This window comes from Coregonus clupeaformis, unplaced genomic scaffold, assembly GCF_020615455.1.
Source record: "Coregonus clupeaformis isolate EN_2021a unplaced genomic scaffold, ASM2061545v1 scaf1794, whole genome shotgun sequence".
In the NCBI taxonomy this organism is placed as follows: domain Eukaryota; kingdom Metazoa; phylum Chordata; class Actinopteri; order Salmoniformes; family Salmonidae; genus Coregonus; species Coregonus clupeaformis.
This window is the reverse complement of record NW_025535248.1, coordinates 3,207-24,439: the sequence shown is the minus strand read 5'-3', so window position 1 is coordinate 24,439 and position 21,233 is coordinate 3,207. Positions and strand designations below refer to the sequence as shown.

General features: G+C 45.2%; 1 long non-coding RNA gene and 1 pseudogene across 1 annotated transcript; both read right to left on the bottom strand.

Annotated features, from left to right (window-relative positions):
* Window positions 1-419: 419 nt before the first annotated feature.
* Window positions 420-2,061, bottom strand: LOC121559811 (annotated as a pseudogene).
* A 7,389-nt stretch (window positions 2,062-9,450) lies between these two features.
* LOC121559807 lies at window positions 9,451-12,328 on the bottom strand. Its single transcript, XR_006659822.1, has 3 exons — window positions 12,304-12,328; window positions 11,111-11,221; window positions 9,451-9,492 (listed from the first exon to the last, which is right to left on the bottom strand). It is a non-coding gene; the product is annotated as an uncharacterized LOC121559807 (long non-coding RNA).
* Window positions 12,329-21,233: the final 8,905 nt, after the last annotated feature.

The window sequence follows — 21,233 nt, the reverse complement described above, 5'->3', positions numbered from 1 at the left end:
AGCATCAATGCAGCCTCTCAGTCTGAGATAACTGTCTCCCTGATGAACAACAGAGAGGAAGGAGTCCCAGACTAGTTTGACATTCCAGAGGTCCATTTGAACCCCAGTGAGTCAGAGAGGAAGTCAAGAGGTGACTGAATGTTCTAACATTCTAACTAAGATAAACACCAATCTCTCTCTATGACTCAGACTTCCTCACAGACAGATAGACCCCCTGACAATTCTCCCCCAAAGCTGTGTGACATGTCTTCAAAACCAAGGGGACCTGCTAGCCAATCATAGCTCACCATTTATGTTTAAAATAAGTAAATGACAGTGCATTTGTATTCTAGTTTAGCAGATGCTCTTATCTAGAGTGACAATCAGTTCATTCAACTAAAGTAGGTAAAACAGTATATCAACAGGAAAAACAACAGAACCAAGACAAAAGCCTTTATATTTTTTTGAGAGCATCTACTGTATGTAGTACTTAGTTGATGAAAGCGACAACCAATAGTGAAACTAGTGTAAATCTAACTATGTGGAGAAGAATCCAGAGGCAACACCTACACAACTTCTATACCAGTAGTTTGGCTGCTAACAACACATGAAGAGTAACTATTCCTTCCTTAGAAATGAACTAATATCCACTATTCTAGGAGTAAACTAAGATATACTGCAATTGGAAATTCACAACATCAAATATTTAACTTAATTAAAATATGAGACTAGAAAATATTATGGAAACTGAAAAGTCTGGGATATAATGTCCATTGAGGGTCTTAACGGTTTTCATCTGTCTGCTTCACGCAAACAATAACTTGATTAACTAAAGTTGAGCCAAAGACGTGTGGTTTCTATATCAGCAGGGTACAGGCAACAAAGACTTTCTCTGTTTCTTTCCACTACACGATGGAGCCGTCCCTGTTCTGGGCGGGGATCATGACGGCGATGGCGCCCATGCGGCTGAGGTTGGGGCCGGCCATCTTGCTGGCGACGGGCGGGGACAGGGTGCGTGGCTGGGGGGCCTCTCGTACTCCTCCACGGAGGGATCTTGTCGTACTGGGGCTTGAGGGCATACTCGTGCAGGTTGGAGGGGGACATGGAGCCCAGGGAGGAGCGCTGGCTGCCCACGCTGGTGAAGGGCGGGCTGTCGACACGCGGCTCTTCGGAGGGGGACGTCCTCTCTGATCTCGAGGAGATCTCCTTCTCATACTTCTTCCTGTTACAGGCGCGGCAGCAGCAGAAGAGGATGATGGCGATGATGATGAGGGCCAGCAGAACAGCGATGATGGCTCCAGCTATGATACCAGCAGTGTTGGGGGGAGTGATGCCAAGCTGTAGAATACACTCCTCCATGCCCACTTTCGGTTCTTAGCTGTGCAGCGGTAGGTTCCCGAGGAGCTGGTGGACGCGTTCCTTACGTTCATGGTGCCTCCCACAGGGTCTAGCACGAGCGGAGGCAGGCAGCAGTTTGTTGTCGCTGGTCTTCTCCCAGGTGTACTGCAGGGGGTTGGTACCTTCACTGGACATACACCTCAGGACCACGTCCTTACCCTCCCTGGGTGGGGCCCTCGGCATAGCATCTGGGCTTGGAAGGCCTCACCATGACGGTCAGCAGCATCTTCCTGCTGCGGATGCCCGGGGCCTTCTTCACCTTGCACTGATAGGTCCCAGTGTCACTAGACTTTAGACCAGTTAGGTTGATGGAGGCGTCGCCATTCTTAGGGTCGGCTGAGTTGAAGTGGGCCCGCCCCTTCACTGCAGGGTAGTAGTCCTCATAGGCCCTGTCCCCAGAGTACAGGATCACCACTTTATCCTCTTTCTGGTTGTCGGAGGCCAGCAGGCTCCATTCAATGTCCAGGGGCCAGAGTCCTCGGGGGCCAGAGAGAACTGGCAGTCCAGCTTGACGCTCTCACTGCTGGCCTTCTCTATGGACGTGGGCCCCTGGGATGTGATCTCCAGGCCATGGGCTACACCTGCAATGAGAATAATCAATACAGAGCCGAGGTGGGATACCGTGAAATCCATTCCTTTCTGTCTATTCCAAGACTTTTCCTTTAAAACTCGGGTGAAAAAAGAATTTCTTGGCGGCGCTCCTTACAGACAGACCACTCTCCCCCTAGCATCAAAAGTCTCAGCTCCCTCTTTGCCTCAGCAGGTGCATAGGAGAGCGCGAGTCTAGACACGTGATTTCCGGAGGGTACCAAGCCGACTTTTCTGTCTTTCACCTGTTGAAGAGTAGAGCAAAAAAATACATTTAAAATGTCAAAGTTAACATGCAATGCCTTATAAAGTATACAATTACATACACGTCAAGACAAGCTTTGGAAGACAGAAACAAGCTTACCTATCTAAATAAATAGAAGTACTAAAAGAGTAGACGTCCCTATATATACACACACACACATCTCTATAATACACCCTTCATATTCTGTACATAAAGTGCTTCAGCTCGGATGCTAGCAGTAGGAACCACTTCCCCGTCTCCCGGGATTTAAATAGGCTCGGAAAGACATGTCAGGGCTAGCATTGCTCCGGCTGTTGCGCCGGTGTAGGGCTAGCAGTAGGAACCACTTCCCCGTCTCCCGGGATTTAAATAGGCTCGGAAAGACATGTCAGGGCTAGCATTGCTCCGGCTGTTGACGCGTCGGTGTAGGGCTAGCAGTAGGAACCACTTCCCCGTCTCCCGGGATTTAAATAGGCTCGGAAAGACATGTCAGGGCTAGCATTGCTCCGGCTGTTGACGCCGGTGTAGGGCTGAAGCCAGATTACTAACCTCCCTTGACATGTCGAAGCATGACGAGCACACCGCTTTGAGTCACCCACCTAGCGGCCACCCTGCGTCTGTGCACCCCCCTCCACCCTTAGTGCCGAGTTGGATATGCTTATCTTCCATTTTGTTTTCGATCTTAAAAAATTAGTGTAGGAAATAGGGATTTGGTTAAAGAATCTGGCAATGTCTGTATATATATTTATTTTTTAAAGAAGTGAATGTCCAGGGTTTTCAATAACAAAATCTGGTCACTTATTTCCTTTCACATATTTCTTATTTTCATCCAAATTATTCCAACGGAAAAAATGGTATTTGGGTAAGAAAGGGCTATAAAAAACTGATGCAACTTAAATATATTAATTTAATGAGGGGATTTAATTAAATATTTTAGCACACATGCAGGCTTATAGCTTGACAAAACAGATGAAAAGGAACTGGCTTTTCTAGCTAGCTTGTAAACCAATTCAAGTTACACTAGCAATTTTATTTTCCAATGCATGTAACATTGGGTTAACCACAGTGTATTGATGTATTCTGAATCAAAGACATGTTTACCAATTATGCTAAACTTATTAGCTAGCTTGCCAACATAGCTAGCATCGTTAGCATCGCTAGCACGCTAACCCTTAGCTAGCACGCTAACCCTTAGCTAGCACGCTAACCCTTAGCTAGCACGCTAACCCTTAGCTAGCACGCTAACCCTTAGCTAGCACGCTAACCCTTAGCTAGCACGCTAACCCTTAGCTAGCACGCTAACCCTTAGCTAGCACGCTAACCCTTAGCAAGCAGTAAATAAGTATAAGGTAGAAACATGCAAAGTAACAATTGCACATTTATGAATTGTTTGGATAAGCCTACCAATTTCAATGTCATGACGCAGTATATCTGACACAACATTGTCAATGCATGTTGGATTCCACCGAAAGACATTTGTGAGCTAACATTAATTAATTCAAAATAAAGACAACGGGAACATGCATTGCTTGCCAATACACCAAATACAAATACAATTTTAGCTAAAATATTGGTTAGCAGTTTAGTTAATAGCTTACCTTCTTGCATGAACGTAAACATCCTCCTCTTCCTTAAAAAGGTGCTGCTCAAGGCAGAGACAGGCTTGCCAGGTCAATTGCTAATTTCTAAGAAGTCACTCAAAACTTGCCCTTTTCACGATGACGTCATCTAACTTCCGCCTTTCCGCGTAGCAGGTTAACTTCACTTCCGTTCGCCCGTAACCTGAGACTTCTCAACGAAAATACAACTGTTGACCACTAACTAGCAAGCTAGCTACTTGAATAAATTCCAAAAGGTACGTTTAAGTTAAATTAGTAAAGTTAAGAGTAATAATGTTTACGTATATGCAATGGTTTGTAACTTGCTAACGTTATTGTTAATTCATAATTGTTCACTGCCTTAGTTACTTAAAAGTGGGATAACGTTAGCTAACAACACTTAGTACCAGATACCCGATAACGTTAAAAGGTAGCGTTACATTGCTGCCTGGCTGTAATGTAACAAGTTTACTTAGCTAGCTATCTAACCCTTTGTTAGGCAGTTAGTTTATTCATGAATGTATAGTAACTCACCTATTCAAATACTGTTGTGCATGATAGCTAGATAAATATTGATTCCTGGTCAAAGCTGAATGTTAATTTAGCTGTTTCTTTTCTCCCGGTGTCTGTATCGCAACAGTATCCCATCCAACACCGAAGCATGGCACAATCTTCGAGAAGATGCTATTGCAGTGTACCATTTTGTTCAAACAACAAACAGAAATTCCCGTATCTGAGTTTTCACGATTTCCCTGTTGATGGAGAAATACGTGCCCGTTGGGTGAGGGCGATCAGGAGAGATGAGGGACCAAGTTTTAAGATTCTTCGTGGGAGACTTCTTCGTTCTTTGTTTGCAGTCAGCACTTTCCCCCTGAGGATAGATACACATCGGCCAGTGGACGGATCCGTATTAAACAGGGATCAGTGCCGTCTAGATTCCACTGGAATGATTGGGGTAAGGATAGGTAGACAGCGTTAAACGTAATACTACTGTAATCCAATAATATATTACTTGTACAAAATGTTTAATAATTTAATCCTGATGCAATATAGCTGCAACATTTGTCATTTTAGGGACTGAAAAGTGATTACCAAAATGTATCATGACAAGCATATGGTTAATTTCACACATATAGGAGGCGGCTCACAAGCTCGGGAGTCAGTTTACCAGCGAGCAAGAAAGCGTCTTGGTGTTGCTGTCCTGGATGATTCTGATCATGAGATGCCTGACAGCACAGAGGGTGCTTTGCCTGCAGTGACAAACGATCACGACTATGCCTGCCGTCCTTCTCCTGGTTAGTATTACAAATAAGAGTAACCATGTATCTGTTTGGCAAAAAAAGTAAAAGTATATGGCAGTTAAGTAAAAAATACTATTTTATACTACGATTTGGAGTAACTGGTCTCTCTGTGAAAAGACTTGGCGTTTTAAACCTCATCCATCTTAGAAGCTTCTTCAGTTTTATTTATTGAAAATGGGATGGGATAGATGAGTAATAACTAACCTACCAACATGTATGCTTTTTCTTCCCCTTAAGGTAAACTGGACAGTGCTACTCAAAGAATTCGAGAGTTGGAGCTGCAAGTGTTGTCCCTAGAAATTGAGATCCAGCACCTGACAGTTAAGAAGCAGCATCCACTCCTTTTTAATTTTTGTGTCACAGATGAGGACTATCGCTACTACACACGATTCAGCTCAAAGGAGGTCTTCACTGTGTTTTGGGATTCTGTTTATCCCTCTGCTTCACGGCTTGTATACTGGTCTAAGGCACAGCAAACGGCACATGTGACACCTAGCCCTCACCGAAAACTTCCACTTATTGATGAACTATTTATGTTTCTGTGTCGTGTTGCAGCTGGGCTTCAGGAGAAAACCTTGTCTACCATCTTTGAGGTCAGCCTGTCCACAGTTAGCCGCATCATTTTAACATGGACTAGCTACCTTTACCAGGTTCTTGGCTCACTGCCGGTGTGGATGACAAGAGAGCAGGTGCAGGCCACAATGCCTGATAAGTTCAAGCTCTACTGCCCTCAGGTGAGAGTTATAGTAGACTGCACCGAGATCCGCTGTGAAACACCATCCTCCCTCTCACTACAGTCAGAAACCTTTTCGAGCTACAAAAATCACACCACCTTTAAAGGGCTGATTGGTGTAGCTCCATGTGTGTTATCACATTTGTATCAAAGCTCTACACAGGCTCCATCTCCGACATGGAAATAACACAGAAATGTCAGATCTTGCATTTACTTCAGCCCGGAGATGAATTAATGGCGGACAAGGGTTTCCTGATCGAGAGGATGTTGTCAAAGTGGGGGCAACACTCGTCATCCCTCCACTGAAAAAATCTCCTCAGCTCAGCAGGGAGGACACTCTTAAGACCCAGGCCATCGCCCGGCTGAGGATTTTAGTCGAGAGGGCCATACGGAGGGTGAAGGAGTACCATATCTGGGATGGGCTTGTTCCTCTTTCCACAGTGGGTTCAGTGAATCAGCTGTGGGCCATCTGCTGCCTCATGTCGAACTATCAGGGACCTCTTGACATTAAAGGGAGACAAACCAGTCTGATGTTTTTGTCAACTGGAAGTTGTATATTTCCTGAGTAAGCTAGATGGGCTGTAAATAGAAGTACTTTTATATTACTGTATTGTATGTACAAAAAAATGTAAATATGAATTAACTTTGTTGGTAATTTAATTGATCTAATGTTATACTGTATGTTTTTGTTAAGGGTAATAACTTTTTCATAGCTATTAATGAACCTAATGTGATATATTGTAAAAATATCCAACTATTAACCATGTTATGTGCTTATGTGTCATGGCACTGATGGAACTATTAAATATATGTTTGCAAGCAACTGCTTCAATCCTTTTGATTTTGGTAAGAGCATTTACAACATCGCAATCCTTTTCAAAATTTGTATTTCAATACATAGATATACAGTATATAACACAATTAAGTTCATTTGCAGTTAAAGAAAAACATGTCGACATTTACATCACAATCCTTTTCAAAATGTGTGTTTCAGTACATAGGAGATATACAGTATATGACAAGTTAATTTGCAGTTAAAGAAAAAAATGTCAAAGGTTCACCTTCCACATTTACCTTAACACTATTTACACATAAAAATTCTGCCTTATGTTTTATAACTTAAGAAGACATCCATGTAGATGTTATAATAGAAATGATCAAGCTTCTGTCGCATTGAGTGGATAATCTCCTCATCCCTAAAGATTCTCTCAACTGTGAAGTCAGTGCGGGTATCTGTAATGAAGTCACACCACTGAAGTCCGCTTAAAGGCGAGTTGGCCTTGAACCTGATAGTAGTATTTGTGGCTCTTCTTAAGGCAGGCCTGGCCTTTAACTGTGATCAGGTGTTTAACTTGGTAACATTTTCAACATCGCAACTCTTAACCTCAGCAAGACCAAATGGTGGTGCTTCTGTTGGGCAGAAGACTTTAGCATCCGGGCTGGCTGCAAGGTGAGGTGAATCAGGGTGGATGATGACCCCGCATTGTTTCAGAGAGACATCACAAAAATCAGAATATTGCCTCAGTATCTCAGGTTCCAGATCCAACCCTCTTCTCATAGCAGCTGTCTGAGGAGTTCCTCTCAGAATGCGGGTTGCCAAAGCCTTGGCAGACAACTCCCCCACCGAACATGGCATATTTCACGGAATCTGCTGGCTGTCAGTCGGGGTTTGCGTACCTGGCTCCACAGCTGGCATTCTGACTGCATTCTTGTTTCTGCTTCAATAGCAGCAGACATCTCCTCTGACACAATCAGGCTGTCCAAATGACATTGTTGTATGTAGTTGGGCTCAAAATCAATGGGAAATTTAAAGTTGTAACCTTCAATAGGCAACTGAGGAAACTCACTGGCACCAGGGTGTTTAATAATATCTCTACTTAATTCTAGAGGGCACTGGTAAGAAAGCACAGACCCAAATGGCACAGGGCCAAATTTAGAGTCCACCAAATTAAGGCCCTCAAGCCCGTGCAGCAATTTGCAAATCCCTGGTTGTGGACGGATGTCTTTCAGTTTCTCAGCACTGGCCATGACGTGAGGATCCGGAATAGGCCCTGGCATGAAAGTGAGATATGTCAAGTTTAGATTTCATTAAATGCCACCTTATCTTTTCACTAAAAAGACAACCACACTCATCCAGTCTCGTACATGCTTCTAATACAAATAAAAAAATATCCACTGAAAGTCTATATAAAAAGTAACAAATAATAATCACTTTTATGTTTGTATTATTTTAGAAATGCCTAAAGTCTTTGTGCTCTAGTACAGGCGGGGCTCATTCAGACTCACCATCATAGGCTCGGTACAGTGTGCACTTCACTCCAGCTCTGACACTTGTTTTTTTCTTAGCCGCTGGTTTACACACCGCCTATCATTGGTGGCCTCTGGTACAATTCCCTGTGATATAATAATGATGAACAATACATTGTCAAAAGTCAATACAAACTGCAAAGTTCTGCATCAGTGTAACAAATAATATCTGACCTGTGTCCTAGGCCGGTGCCAGGTCTGCAGTGCGCTGGTGCATGACAGAGGCAATGGCACTGTCTTAAAGCCCATGGTAACATAGTGAGCACTTTGAAAAAGAAGTGCTACTATGTGATTACATAGTGCTTTCCCAGCAGAGCAGGAACATGACATGTGATTGAGTACCACAGGAACCTCTGCAGAGTCTAGTGTAACCTGTTCATAGAGACATAACAATTAGTGCTGTACTTACAAAACATTTTTTCTGCGTTTCATTATAAACTACTGTACACAATTTTCAAAACCCAATTTCTTTTTTAATTAAGAAAAATTGGCTGTTCTGAAACCTTTGACAAGTAGTGCCAACACTTATCGAAAATTTGAACATTTTGAGTTATCACAGAATCTTTCCCAGTCTTTATTGCCAGTCAACAACCCACATCGGTTTGTAAGAATTTCGTTGTGTATTAAGTTTAATGATACAAAATCAGAGCTCAGACTGAGAAACAAACTGATCCACAGTGGAACTTTGTGGAATCATTCTTATTAAATCTGCAACCGCAGCAAAACACAACAAAAAGAAAACTTATCTATCTTAACCTATCTTATCATAATGTTAGAGAACTGTTTATCTGAGAAACCTGAAGCCGATGAGCCTCCTCATTTTTCTTCATGGACCTGTAACATCGCCCTCTCACTGTCACCTCACCGTTAACTACACTTGAGACTGTTTCAATACAGTGATTGGGAGAAAGGCAGCAGCATTAGCCATTAATACATTACTGACTCTTATCTTACGGTCGATACAAACAGCAGTAATATTAAAAAGAGGCTGCAAAACAGAAACTTCGTCAGCTCATAACCTTCGCTAGCATAGGGCTAATTTAAGCTAAATAAAGATAAACACGTACCTTCATAATCAAACAGGTAACCTTCAACGAAGAACTTGTAGCCTTTATCAAGCTTTCGATCTTGAAGTAAGGGACCACTTGTCAGCAAGTCGTTCTACGTCGTTAAGTCGTATTGGTGGCAGATGTGAAAGGGACTGGGTGAACTCCATAATGATGTGCTACTAGCTAAAGCGTTCTAAGCGACACCGGATGTAAACATAACCTGCATCGCGGCAGAACGGAAGTTGTCTGACGTCACGTGAAAAGGGCCTATCACATCAATCTTCCTCTGGTCCTCCTGGGGGGTAGGGAGGTACAGGGTTAACATGACCACATGGTCCTCCTGGGAGGTACAGGGTTAACATGACCACATGGTCCTCCTGGGGGACAGGGTTAACATGACCACACGTGGTCCTCCTGGGGGGTAGGGAGGTACAGGGTTAACATGACCACATGGTCCTCCTGGGGGGTAGGAGGTACAGGGTTAACATGACCACATGGTCCTCCTGGGGGGGTAGGGAGGTACAGGGTTAACATGACCACATGGTCCTCCTGGGGGGGTAGGGAGGTACAGGGTTAACATGACCACATGGTCCTCCTGGGGGGTAGGGAGGTACAGGCGTTAACATGACCACATGGTCCTCCTGGGGGGGGTAGGGAGGTACAGGGTTAACATGACCACATGTCCTCCTGGGGGTAGGGAGGTACAGGGTTAACATGACCACATGGTCCTCCTGGGGGGTAGGGAGGTACAGGGTTCAACATGACCACATGGTCCTCCTGGGGGAGGTACAGGGGTTAACATGACCACATGGTCCTCCCGGGGGTACAGGGTTAACATGACCACATGGTCCTCCTGGGGGGTAGGGAGGTACAGGGTTAACATGACCACATGGTCCTCCTGGGGGGTAGGAGGTACAGGGTTAACATGACCACATGGTCCTCCTGGGGGGGGTAGGGAGGTACAGGTTAACATGACCACATGGTCCTCCTGGGGGGAGGTACAGGGTTAACATGACCACATGGTCCTCCTGGGGGGTAGGAGGTACAGGGTCAACATGACCACATGGTCCTCCTGGGGGTAGGGAGGTACAGGGTTAACATGACCACATGGTCCTCCTGGGGGTAGGGAGGTACAGGGTTAACATGACCACATGGTCCTCCTGGGGGGGTAGGGAGGTACAGGGTTAACATGACCACATGGTCCTCCTGGGGGGTGGGGAGGTACAGGGTTAACATGACCACATGGTCCTCCTGGGGGAGGTACAGGGTTAACTTGACCACATGGTCCTCCTGGGGGGGGAGGAGGTACAGGGTTAACATGACCACATGGTCCTCCTGGGGGGACAGAGGTTAACTGACCACATGGTCCTCCTGGGGGGGTACAGGGTTAACATGACCACATGGTCCTCCTGGGGGGGTAGGGAGGTACAGGGTTAACATGACCACATGGTCCTCCTGGGGGGTAGGGAGGTACAGGGTTAACATGACCACATGGTCCTCCTGGGGGGTAGGGAGGTACAGGGTTAACATGACCCATGGTCCTCCTGGGGTTAGGAGGTACAGGGTTAACATGACCACATGGTCCTCCTGGGGGGGTAGGGAGGTACAGGGTTAACATGACCACATGGTCCTCCTGGGGGGGTAGGGAGGTACAGGGTTAACATGACCACATGGTCCTCCTGGGGGGGTAGGGAGGTACAGGGTTAACATGACTCACATGTGTCCTCCTGGGGGTAGGGAGGTACAGGGTTAACATGACCACATGGTCCTCCTGGGGGGTAGGGAGGTACAGGGTTAACATGACCACATGGTCCCCTCCTGGGGGGTAGGGAGGTACAGGGTTAACATGACCACATGGTGTTGGTGTTTCTCCTTCGTAGCGGTGTAGGTGCCAGTGTGTGTGTTTCTCGTACCACTGAGGTGCCAGTGTCCAGTGCAGGGGTGAGGTCATGATGAGCGAACTCCTCAGTGTCTCTCTCTGATGTTCTCCATCACCATCTTAGTGACCGCTGCCACGTCCAGACCTGACCACAACACAACAGTTAGATACCTGTACCTTTGAAAAGGCGCAATATGCAGAAATCGCTCCGCCATTTCCTGGATGCTAAAATTCTAATAGTTTGCCTAATTTCAGTTTATATGACAAAACAAGCCAGTATAGTGTAGAGAACCATTGTACCATCTACGGGGGAGCATAGAAAAAGCGCACATAGAAGATCTCTACCGCAGACTTGCTTTCAATGAGAACGACAGATCTATAACTCAGATTTCTATGTGCATTTGGTCAGGTTGCACAAACATTTACATATTGCAAGTTTAACAGACATTGTTTTTTCCCCACCTTCCTACAGTCCATAGCTGCAGAAAAGCGAAAGTCTGCATGGTCAATTTTATCATATGACGAACCTAATTTAATTGCCGGTTGTCGAATCTCAGATGCATGTCAGACTGACTGTAGCTTTAGACCAGGGGGGCCCATTCCATCCCCGCTGGAGATTTGAGTATTTAGTATGTGTATTAATTTATCTTCTATGTATTTTTTATTTGCTTTTGGGGAGATAAACAATCTTAAAATCGACATTGAAATTACTAAAACCTAATCAAAACTGTGTAGAAATGATAATGAACATACAGTTACAGTCTCTTCACTGTGTCCAGCTTGATAACAGTCATTTATAGTCTCTTCACTGTGTCCAGCTTGATAACAGTCATTTATAGTCTCTTCACTGTGTCCAGCTTGATAACAGTCATTTATAGTCTCTTCACTCTGTCCAGCTTGATAACAGTCATTTATAGTCTCTTCACTGTGTCCAGCTTGATAACAGTCATTTATAGTCTCTTCACTCTGTCCAGCTTGATAACAGTCATTCCGCCTTGATCGAACCAAAAGCTAGACAGTCGGGAAGCATCGGATATTCCAGAAGTGATGATAGAGGACTTCTTTTCCAGCAAATTTAAATGGCGAGGAAATATAATACTTTTAAGTGCGGTCCTCTGGACCTCTGTGAAGACAAATGTGGCCCATGGGGAAAAAATGTGTTTGACACCCTGCTTTAGACTAAAGGAACCCCCACCCATCCCAGCAACCTCTGTGTGAGACACTGACCTGCCTCCCTGGCCAGCTCCAGACAAGCGTTGTCTCTGGTTAGCCTCAGTGACCTCCTCTAGGAAGTGAGCGTACTGGGCGAGTGGCAATGTCTGACGGCAGGTGACTGACATAGAAGGCGATCAGGTCAACCTGCTTTTCCCTCATCAACAGAGAGACGTAGGCCTTCAGGACATCCACCGGATACCTCCTCCTGATTAGGGTGGGGGAGAACATGAGTGGAGGGATTAGGGGTAGGGGGAACGGATATGTGGATTGTGGAAGGTGGTGTGTGTAGGAATGGTTGATCTTTATATAGGTGTATGACAGCAAAGTGTGTTTCTCTCTCTCTGTGTGTAGATGATACCTTGAGCTGCATGCCCAGGCTACGGTAGAACAGCAACAGGTGAGAGGGCAGAGCTGGACTCCTGGTCAACCAGTTACTGAACTCCTCCAGGAGACCTGACACACAAAATACTGTTTTATACTGGGACCATTTCATAAAGCAGTAACATACCTGCAGTAACCAGAACCACAAAGTCCAACTGGATACTGACTGACTACCTCATGACTTTTTGTCTGTCTGTACAGTCTTTCCATGAGGCTGACACAGACATGGCCATGGATTTAAAGTAACAGTCCAGTGAAAATCTTCATTGGCTGCTTTTTAACATAATTAAACAATAGTAAGGAAAACTATTTCACTCACATTGTAATTAATTATAGGTCATATTTCATAAATATGTGGAAACACTAAAACCGTTACTTTAAGGTTATTAACAGACTCACCATCCAGGTCTCCCAGAATGACTAACTTCTGGATGATGTGGTAATGTTCTTTAGTCTCCTCCAGGACTTTCTGTGGAGAAGAAGAAGGAGACATTCAGGGTCTTTCACAGGACTATGGGAGTCCCGTAAGACCTGGTCGGATGTACATAGCTAGCAGACTGGTCTGATGTACACTACCGGTCAAAAGTTTGGGGTCACTTAGAAATGTCCTTGTTTTGAAGAAAAGCAAATTTGTTGTCCATTAAAATAACATTAAATTGATCAGAAATACAGTGTAGACATTGTTAAGTTGAAATGGCTATTGTAGCTGGAAACGGCTGATTTTTTTAATGGAATATCTACATAGGCCTACAGAGGCCCATTGTCAGCAACCATCAGTCCTGTGTTCTAATTGCACGTTGTGTTTGCTAATCCAAGTTTATCATTTTAGAAAGGCTAACTGATCATTAGAAAACCCTTTTGCAAAAAAAGCTGGCCTTGAGACTAGTTGAGTATCTGGAGCGTCACCAATTGTGGGTTCGATTACAGGCTCAAAATGGCCAGAAACAAATAACTTTCTTCTGAAACTGCGTCAGTCTATTCTTGTTCCGAGAAATGATGGCTATTCCATGGGAGAAATTGCCAAGAAACTGAAGATCTCGTGACGCGCTGTGTACTACTCCCTTCACCGGGATGCTGACCTAGGCAGAGTTGAAAAGAAAGCCATATCTTAATCTTATCTTTTTATTGGCCAGTCTGAAATATGGCTTTTCTTTGCATCTCTGCCTAGAAGGTCAGCATCCTGGAGTCGCCTCTTCACTGTTGACGTTGAGACTGGTGTTTTGCAGGTACTATTTAATGAAGTTGCCAGTTGAGGACCTGTGAGGCATCTGTTTCTCAAACTAGACACTAATGTATTTGTCCTCTTGCTCAGTTGTGCACCGGGGCCTCCCACTCCTCTTTCTATTCTGGTTAGAGACAGTTTGTGCTGTTCTGGTGAAGAGAGTAGTACAGACAGCGTTGTACAAGATCTTCAGTTTCTTGGCAATTTCTCGCATGGAATAGCCTTCATTTCTCAGAACAGAATAGACTGACGAGTTTCAGAAGAAAGTTATTTGTTTCTGGCCATTTTGAGCACGTAATCGAACCCACAATTGCTGATTCTCCAGATACTCAACTAGTCTCAAGAAGGCCAGTTTTATTGCTTCTTTAAATCAGCACAACATTTTTCAGCTATGCTAACATAATTGCAAAAGGGTTTTCTAATGATCAATTAGCCTTTTAAAATGATAAACTTGGATTAGCAAACACAACGTGCCATTGGAACGCAGGACTGATGGTTGCTGATAATGGGCCTCTGTACGCCTCTATGTAGATATTCCATTAAAAAATAAAAATCAGCCTTTTCCAGCTACAATAGCCATTTACAACATTAACAATGTCTACACTGTATTTCTGATCAAGTAGTTATTTTAAAAGGGACAAAAAAAAATGCTTTTCTTTCGAAAACAAGGACATTTCTAAGTGACCCCAAACTTTTTGAACGGTAGTGTACACTAGCTAGTAGACTGGTCTGATGTACACACATAGCTAGTCAGACTGGTCTGATGTACACATAGCTAGCAGACTGGTCTGGATGTACACACATAGCTAGCAGACTGGTCTGATGTACACACATAGCTAGCAGACTGGTCTGATGTACACACATAGCTAGCAGACTGGTCTGATGTACACACATAGCTAGCAGACTGGTCTGATGTACACACACATAGCTAGCAGACTGGTCTGATGTACACACACATAGCTAGCAGACTGGTCTGATGTACACACATAGCTAGCAGACTGGTCTGATGTACACACATAGCTAGCAGACTGGTCTGATGTACACACATAGCTAGCAGACTGGTCTGATGACACACATAGCTAGCAGACTGGTCTGATGTACACACACATAGCTAGCAGACTGGTCTGATGTACACACATAGCTAGCAGACTGGTCTGATGTACACACATAGCTAGCAGACTGGTCTGATGTACACACACATAGCTAGCAGACTGGTCTGATGTACACACATAGCTAGCAGACTGGTCTGATGTACACACATAGCTAGCAGACTGGTCTGATGTACACACATAGCTAGCAGACTGGTCTGATGTACACACATAGCTAGCAGACTGGTCTGATGTACACACATCTAGCAGACTGGTCTGATGTACAGCACATAGCTAGCAGACTGGTCTGATGTACACACATAGCTAGCAGACTGGTCTGATGTACACACATAGCTAGCAGACTGGTCTGATGTACACACATAGCTAGCAGACTGGTCTGATGTACACACATAGCTAGCAGACTGGTCTGATGTACACACATAGCTAGCAGACTGGTCTGATGTACACACAATAGCTAGCAGACTGGTCTGATGTACACACACATAGCTAGCAGACTGGTCTGATGTACACACATAGCTAGCAGACTGGTCTGATGTACACACATAGCTAGCAGACTGGTCTGATGTACACACATAGCTAGCAGACTGGTCTGATGTACACACATAGCTGCAGACTGGTCTGATGTACACACAGCTAGCAGACTGGTCTGATGTACACACATAGCTAGCAGACTGGTCTGATGTTACACACATAGCTAGCAGACTGGTCTGATGTACACACAGCAGCAGACTGGTCTGATGTACACACATAGCTAGTTTGACTCAGGAGCAGACAAACATATGCTCACCTTTGACTCTGTTGCTAACAGCTCCTCAAACACCTTCTCTAGTGTCAGCTGGGAGTGAAAAGGGAGAAATATTACCATTTGCATTTAGAAATATAAGCTGATGCACTGAGGAAGGTTAGGGTCCTGATACCCAGCCTACCTCCGCTGCCTCTACTAGAGGATGGGGATCTTACTGGCCTCAGGTATTATCTACTGGAGGATGTACACGGTGGGGAAAAAAAAGTATTTAGTCAGCCACCAATGTGTGCAAGTTCTCCCACTTAAAAAGATGAGAGGCCTGTATTTCATCATAGGTACACGTCAACTATGCAGGACAAAATTGAGAAAAAATATCCAGAAAATCACATTGTATGATTTTTAATGAATTTATTTGTAAATTATAGTGGAAAATAAGTATTTGGTCACCTACAAACAAGCAAGATTTCTGGCTCCTCAACCTGTAACTTCTTCTTTAAGAGGCTCCTCTGTCTCTCACTCGTTACCTGTATTAATGGCATCTGTTTCGAACTTGTGTTATCAGTATAAAAGACACCTCCAAGCAACCTCAAACAGTCACACTCCAAAACTCCACCACAGCCAAGACCAAAGAGCTGTCAAAGGACACCAGAAACAAAATTGTAGACCTGCACCAGGCTGGGGAAGACTAAATCTGCAATAGGTAAGCAGCTTGGTTTGAAGAAATCAACTGCGGGAGCAATTGTGGAAATGGAAGGACATACAAGACCACTGATAATCTCCCTCGATCGCGCTCCAAGAATCTCACCCGTCGGGTCAAAATGATCACAAGAACGGTGAGCAAAAATCCCAGAACCACACGGGGGACCTAGTGAATGACCTGCAGAGAGCTGGGACCAAAGTAACAAAGCCTGGCCATCAGTAACACACTACGCCGCCAGGACTCAAATCCTGCAGTGCGATGTGTCCCCTGTAATTTTTTCAAGCCGTACATGTCCAGGCCCGTCTGAAGTTTACTAGAGTACATTTGGATGATCCGAGAAGAGGATTGGGTAGTCACATGGTCAGATGAAACCAGATAGAACTTTTTGGTAAAAACTCAACTCCATCGTGTTTGGAGGACAAAGAATGCTGAGTTGCATCCAAAGAACACCATTACCTACTGTGAAGCAATGGTGGTGGAACTACATCATGCTTTGGGGGCTGTTTTTCTGCAAAGGGACCAGAACAACCATGATCCATGTAAGGAAAGAATGAATGGGGCCATGTATCCGTGAGATTTTGGTGAAACCCCTTCACTCAGCGAGCAATGAAGATGAAGGACGTGGCTAGGTCTTTCAGCATGACAATGATCCCAAACACACCGCCTGGGCAACGAACGAGTGGCTTTCGTAAGAAAGCATTTCAAGGTCCTGGAGTGTGGCCTAGCCAGTCTCCAGATCTCAACCCCTTATATAAAATCTTTTGGAGGGAGTTGAAAGTCCATGTTGCTTAAGTGACAGCCCCAAAACATCACTGCTCTAGAGGAGATCTGCATGGAGGAATAGGCCAAAATACCAGCAACAGTGTGCTTGAAAACCTTGTGAAGTCTTACAGAAAACATTTGACCTGTGTCATTGCCAACAAAGGGGTATATAACAAAGTTATTGAAACTTTGTTATTGACCAAATACTTATTTCCACCATAATTTGCAAATTAAATTCTTACAAAATCCTACAATGTGATTTTCAGGATATTTTTTTCTAATTTTGTCTGTCATAGATTGATGTACCTATGATGAAAATTACAGGCCTCTCTCATCTTTTTAAGTGGGAGAACTTGCACAATTGGTGGCTGACTAAATACTTTTTTTCCCCCACTGTACTTCTCATAGGCAGGGCTGCCCACAAAGGATATTGTCCCTGGGTAAGGCTACCTACTGAGGCAAGGAGATCTTACTTGGCCTCAGGTACTCTTGCTGCAATGCTCCTCCAGCTCTTCGCTGCCCATTCCTGACACCTGACCTCCTGTTCCACCAGAGGTCTACCAGGACCCTGAAGTAGGCCCACACACTGTCCTCCCCACGACTCACACACTGGGAGCAGCTAGAGGAGAGAGAGAGAGAGACATATCAGTCCATCACCAGTCGAGGATAGTCCTTTTGGCCATTACCAGTCGAGGATAATCCTCTCTTATGGTTGAACATTCTGTTATAGGTTTTACTTTTCACAAGGACGTTTCACCTTTCCCTGAGACACACCACCCTCCTCCACTGACACCACCCTCCTCCACCTGACACCACCCAGAGAGGGCTGAGGATAAGATCACACCACACTCATACCCGTTTGAGGTTCCCACTCAGAGCAGCGTAGATGGCTCTCTCATATCTGCTGACGTGTTCGTCGTCATGCCATCCCCTCCAGCAGCACACCTTCCATAAACAGCGGTGAGGGTTCCCCCTCCACTGGTAGCAGTCTCTGCACCGCCTGGGACATCACACACCTCAGTTCCATTCCAGACCATACACACGCGGTGAGTTCCCCTCCACTGGTAGCAGCTCTGTCTTTTACCGCCTGGACACACACACCCCTCAGTTCCATTCCAGACCAGACACAGCGGTGAGGGTTTTCCCCTCCTGGTAGCGCTCTGCACCGCCTGGACACACACACCCCTCAGTTCCATTCCAGACCATACACAGCGGTGAGGGTTCCACTGGTAGCAGCAGCTCTGCACCGCCTGGACACACACACCTGAGTTCCATTCCAGACCATACACGCGGTGAGGGGTTCCCCTCCACTGGTAGCAGCTCTGCACCCGCCTGGACACACACACCCCTCAGTTCCATTCCAGACCATACATAGGGACGTGTGTTTAGGGCTGTTATGGTGACCGGATTACCGCCACAAGTCAAGTGACCGCAGTCACATTTCTCACGTGAGTGTTTTTAGTCAAGTGGTATTAGGCTTCAAGCTCTGATCTGCTGCTGGTCATCTAGTAGCCTACCAAACTTGCTAACCACCTGGTCCTCAGCACTCTATTGTCCCTCTAATCCTCTGACATTAATGCAAATAAATCGAAATCTAATCAAACACTTCTTGAGAGCCCATGAGCTCCACGTTGCTCAACTTCATTTCTATGAATTGCGTTGAGAAAAACATAGTGATGGCCTCTCTTCAAAAGAGGAGGATCCATCAGCTTTCTATAGGCTAGGCCTACTATATTTATTTCTCAACTTTCCTAATATTAAGCCACATGCTTCTCTTTAACAGGGTATTATAGCCTACCTGGCTGGCAAGGAAACTGAACCACTGGGAAAATGATTTCTTTTGCCGCATGTGCACACTCCCTCAAATCGTTTGGAGAAAATATCTTTCTCTATTCTATTCAGCTTTTGTTCAATTGTATTCTTCATTACTATAAAATAATATAAAATAATGCACACAGGATTTCTAAGCAGATCTTGTCTGCTAAATGAACTTAGTGTAGCCCACACTTCCTCTCAAGCTGTAGATCAAGGGCATAACACACGACGACTCAGAGTATGCCTGTTTATTTCTTCTGAAATAGACTAATTTTCTTCATATCATGCTTCTTTTAGACCTGTCTAAAATAAATAATGGATTTATTGTGACGGTGTAGGCTATTATTAATTTTAGTGACTTTTTAATATAGAGCATTCCAAAAAGGTCTTATCAGGCTTAGCGTAAGGCTATGAATGTTGCCAGGAGATGCTAAACATTTTGTATGTTAATTAAAACAGTCAATTACCATGAGACCGGCAGTTATTTGCTTGACAATCGGCCATTTGACAAAATGTCATGACCGCCACAGCCCCTACTTGTGGGCAAAGACCACATGGGTGAGAGTGTAAGGTTGAGAACTGACCTCCGTTGATGTTGGGGTCGTGGTAGCCCACCCCTCCAGAGTAGCAGCCCTCCATGCCTGTCCCCAGCGGCACAAAGCCACTGCATTTCCACAAACACGCTTGGCTGAGACTAGAAATCAGCTCAGGTATACCCTCCCGTCCACCAGGTGGCGCCGGTACTGAGATCTGTCTCAAATAACACCCTATTACCTGTATAGTGCAGTACTTTTGACCAGAGCCAAGAGGTCTCTGGTCAGAAGCAGCTACACAGGAATAGGGTGTTATTTGGGAGGCGCCGGTGTCTCCACCTGTCAGTGATGCCCGCTCTGAGGAGGGTGAACAGTACTTCAGCAGCCTGCGCGTGATTCTCTCTGTCCAGGTCTGCACCCAGGGGACCCTTCTGTCTGATGGGGGACGTCCCGGGGTCCTAAAGACAGACAGAGTTAGTTTACGTTCAAAGTAAACAACGTATTCCCTATCATGGCACAAGAGCATGTGTCTGTAGGAGAGGGAGTTGTGAGAGGTGTGGGAGTTGTGTGTATGTGTATGGAGAGCTAGATAGTCCCTCACTACTCAGCTCCAGTAACCAGGGGGAACATTAGAAGCCTGTGCTGGATGCGTTTCTCCTCTGTTTCAGAGCATGAAGGGGTATTCTCCCTGAAAGTCAAACACACAGAATATTAGCCAAGTCACACGGGGTCTTCCTAAACTACATACAACACTGAGAAAACACGAAGTGCTTGTCTCTCAAAATGACTCCAGCTACTTACCAGTACACAGACTTGGCGTAGTATTCATTTACATTTTTACATTTTAGTCATTTAGCAGACGCTCTTATCCAGAAGCTGACTTGGCAGGAGCAATTTAAGTCGGCCACTGCGCTCAAGGGCACATTAACGTCTATTTAGCTTGGACGCTCTTAGCGAGAGCGACTCTCCATGGGTGGTGCGTTTATCCATAGCCAGTGGGATAACACTTTACAATTTGGGGGTAGAAGGATTACTTTATCCTATCCCAGATTCCTTAAAGAGGTGGGTTTTCAAATGTCTTCCTCCCGGAAGGTGGTGAGTGACTCCGCTGTGGGGTGGGGGGGTAGAGAGGATTACTTTTATCCTATCCCAGGTATTCCTTAAAGAGTGGGGTTTGAAATGTCTCCGGAAGGTGGTGAGTGACTCCGCTTGTGTGTGTGGGGGTGGGAGGGGTAGAAGGATTACTTTATCCTATCCCAGGTATTCCTTTAAAGAGGTGGGGTTTCAAATGTCTCCTGGAAGTGGTGAGTGACTCCGCTGTGTGGGGTGGGGGGAAGGATTACTTTATCCTATCCCAGGTATTCCTTAAAGAGGTGGGGTTTCCGATGTCTCCGGGAAGGTGGTGAGCCGACTCCGCTGTGTGTGGGGGGGGGGGGGGGTGTGTGTGGGGGGGGGGGGGGGGGATTGCTTTATCCTATCCCAGGTATTCCTTAAAGAGGTGGGGTTTCAAATGTCTCCTGGAAGGGGGTGAGCGACTCCAGCTGTTTGCGGGGGGTAAGAAGGATTGCTTTATCAGTATTCCTTAAAGCGGTGGGGTTTCAAATGTCTCCGGAAGGTGGTGAGTGACTCCGCTGTCCTGGCGTTGTGGGGAGCTTGTTCCACCATTGGGGTGCCA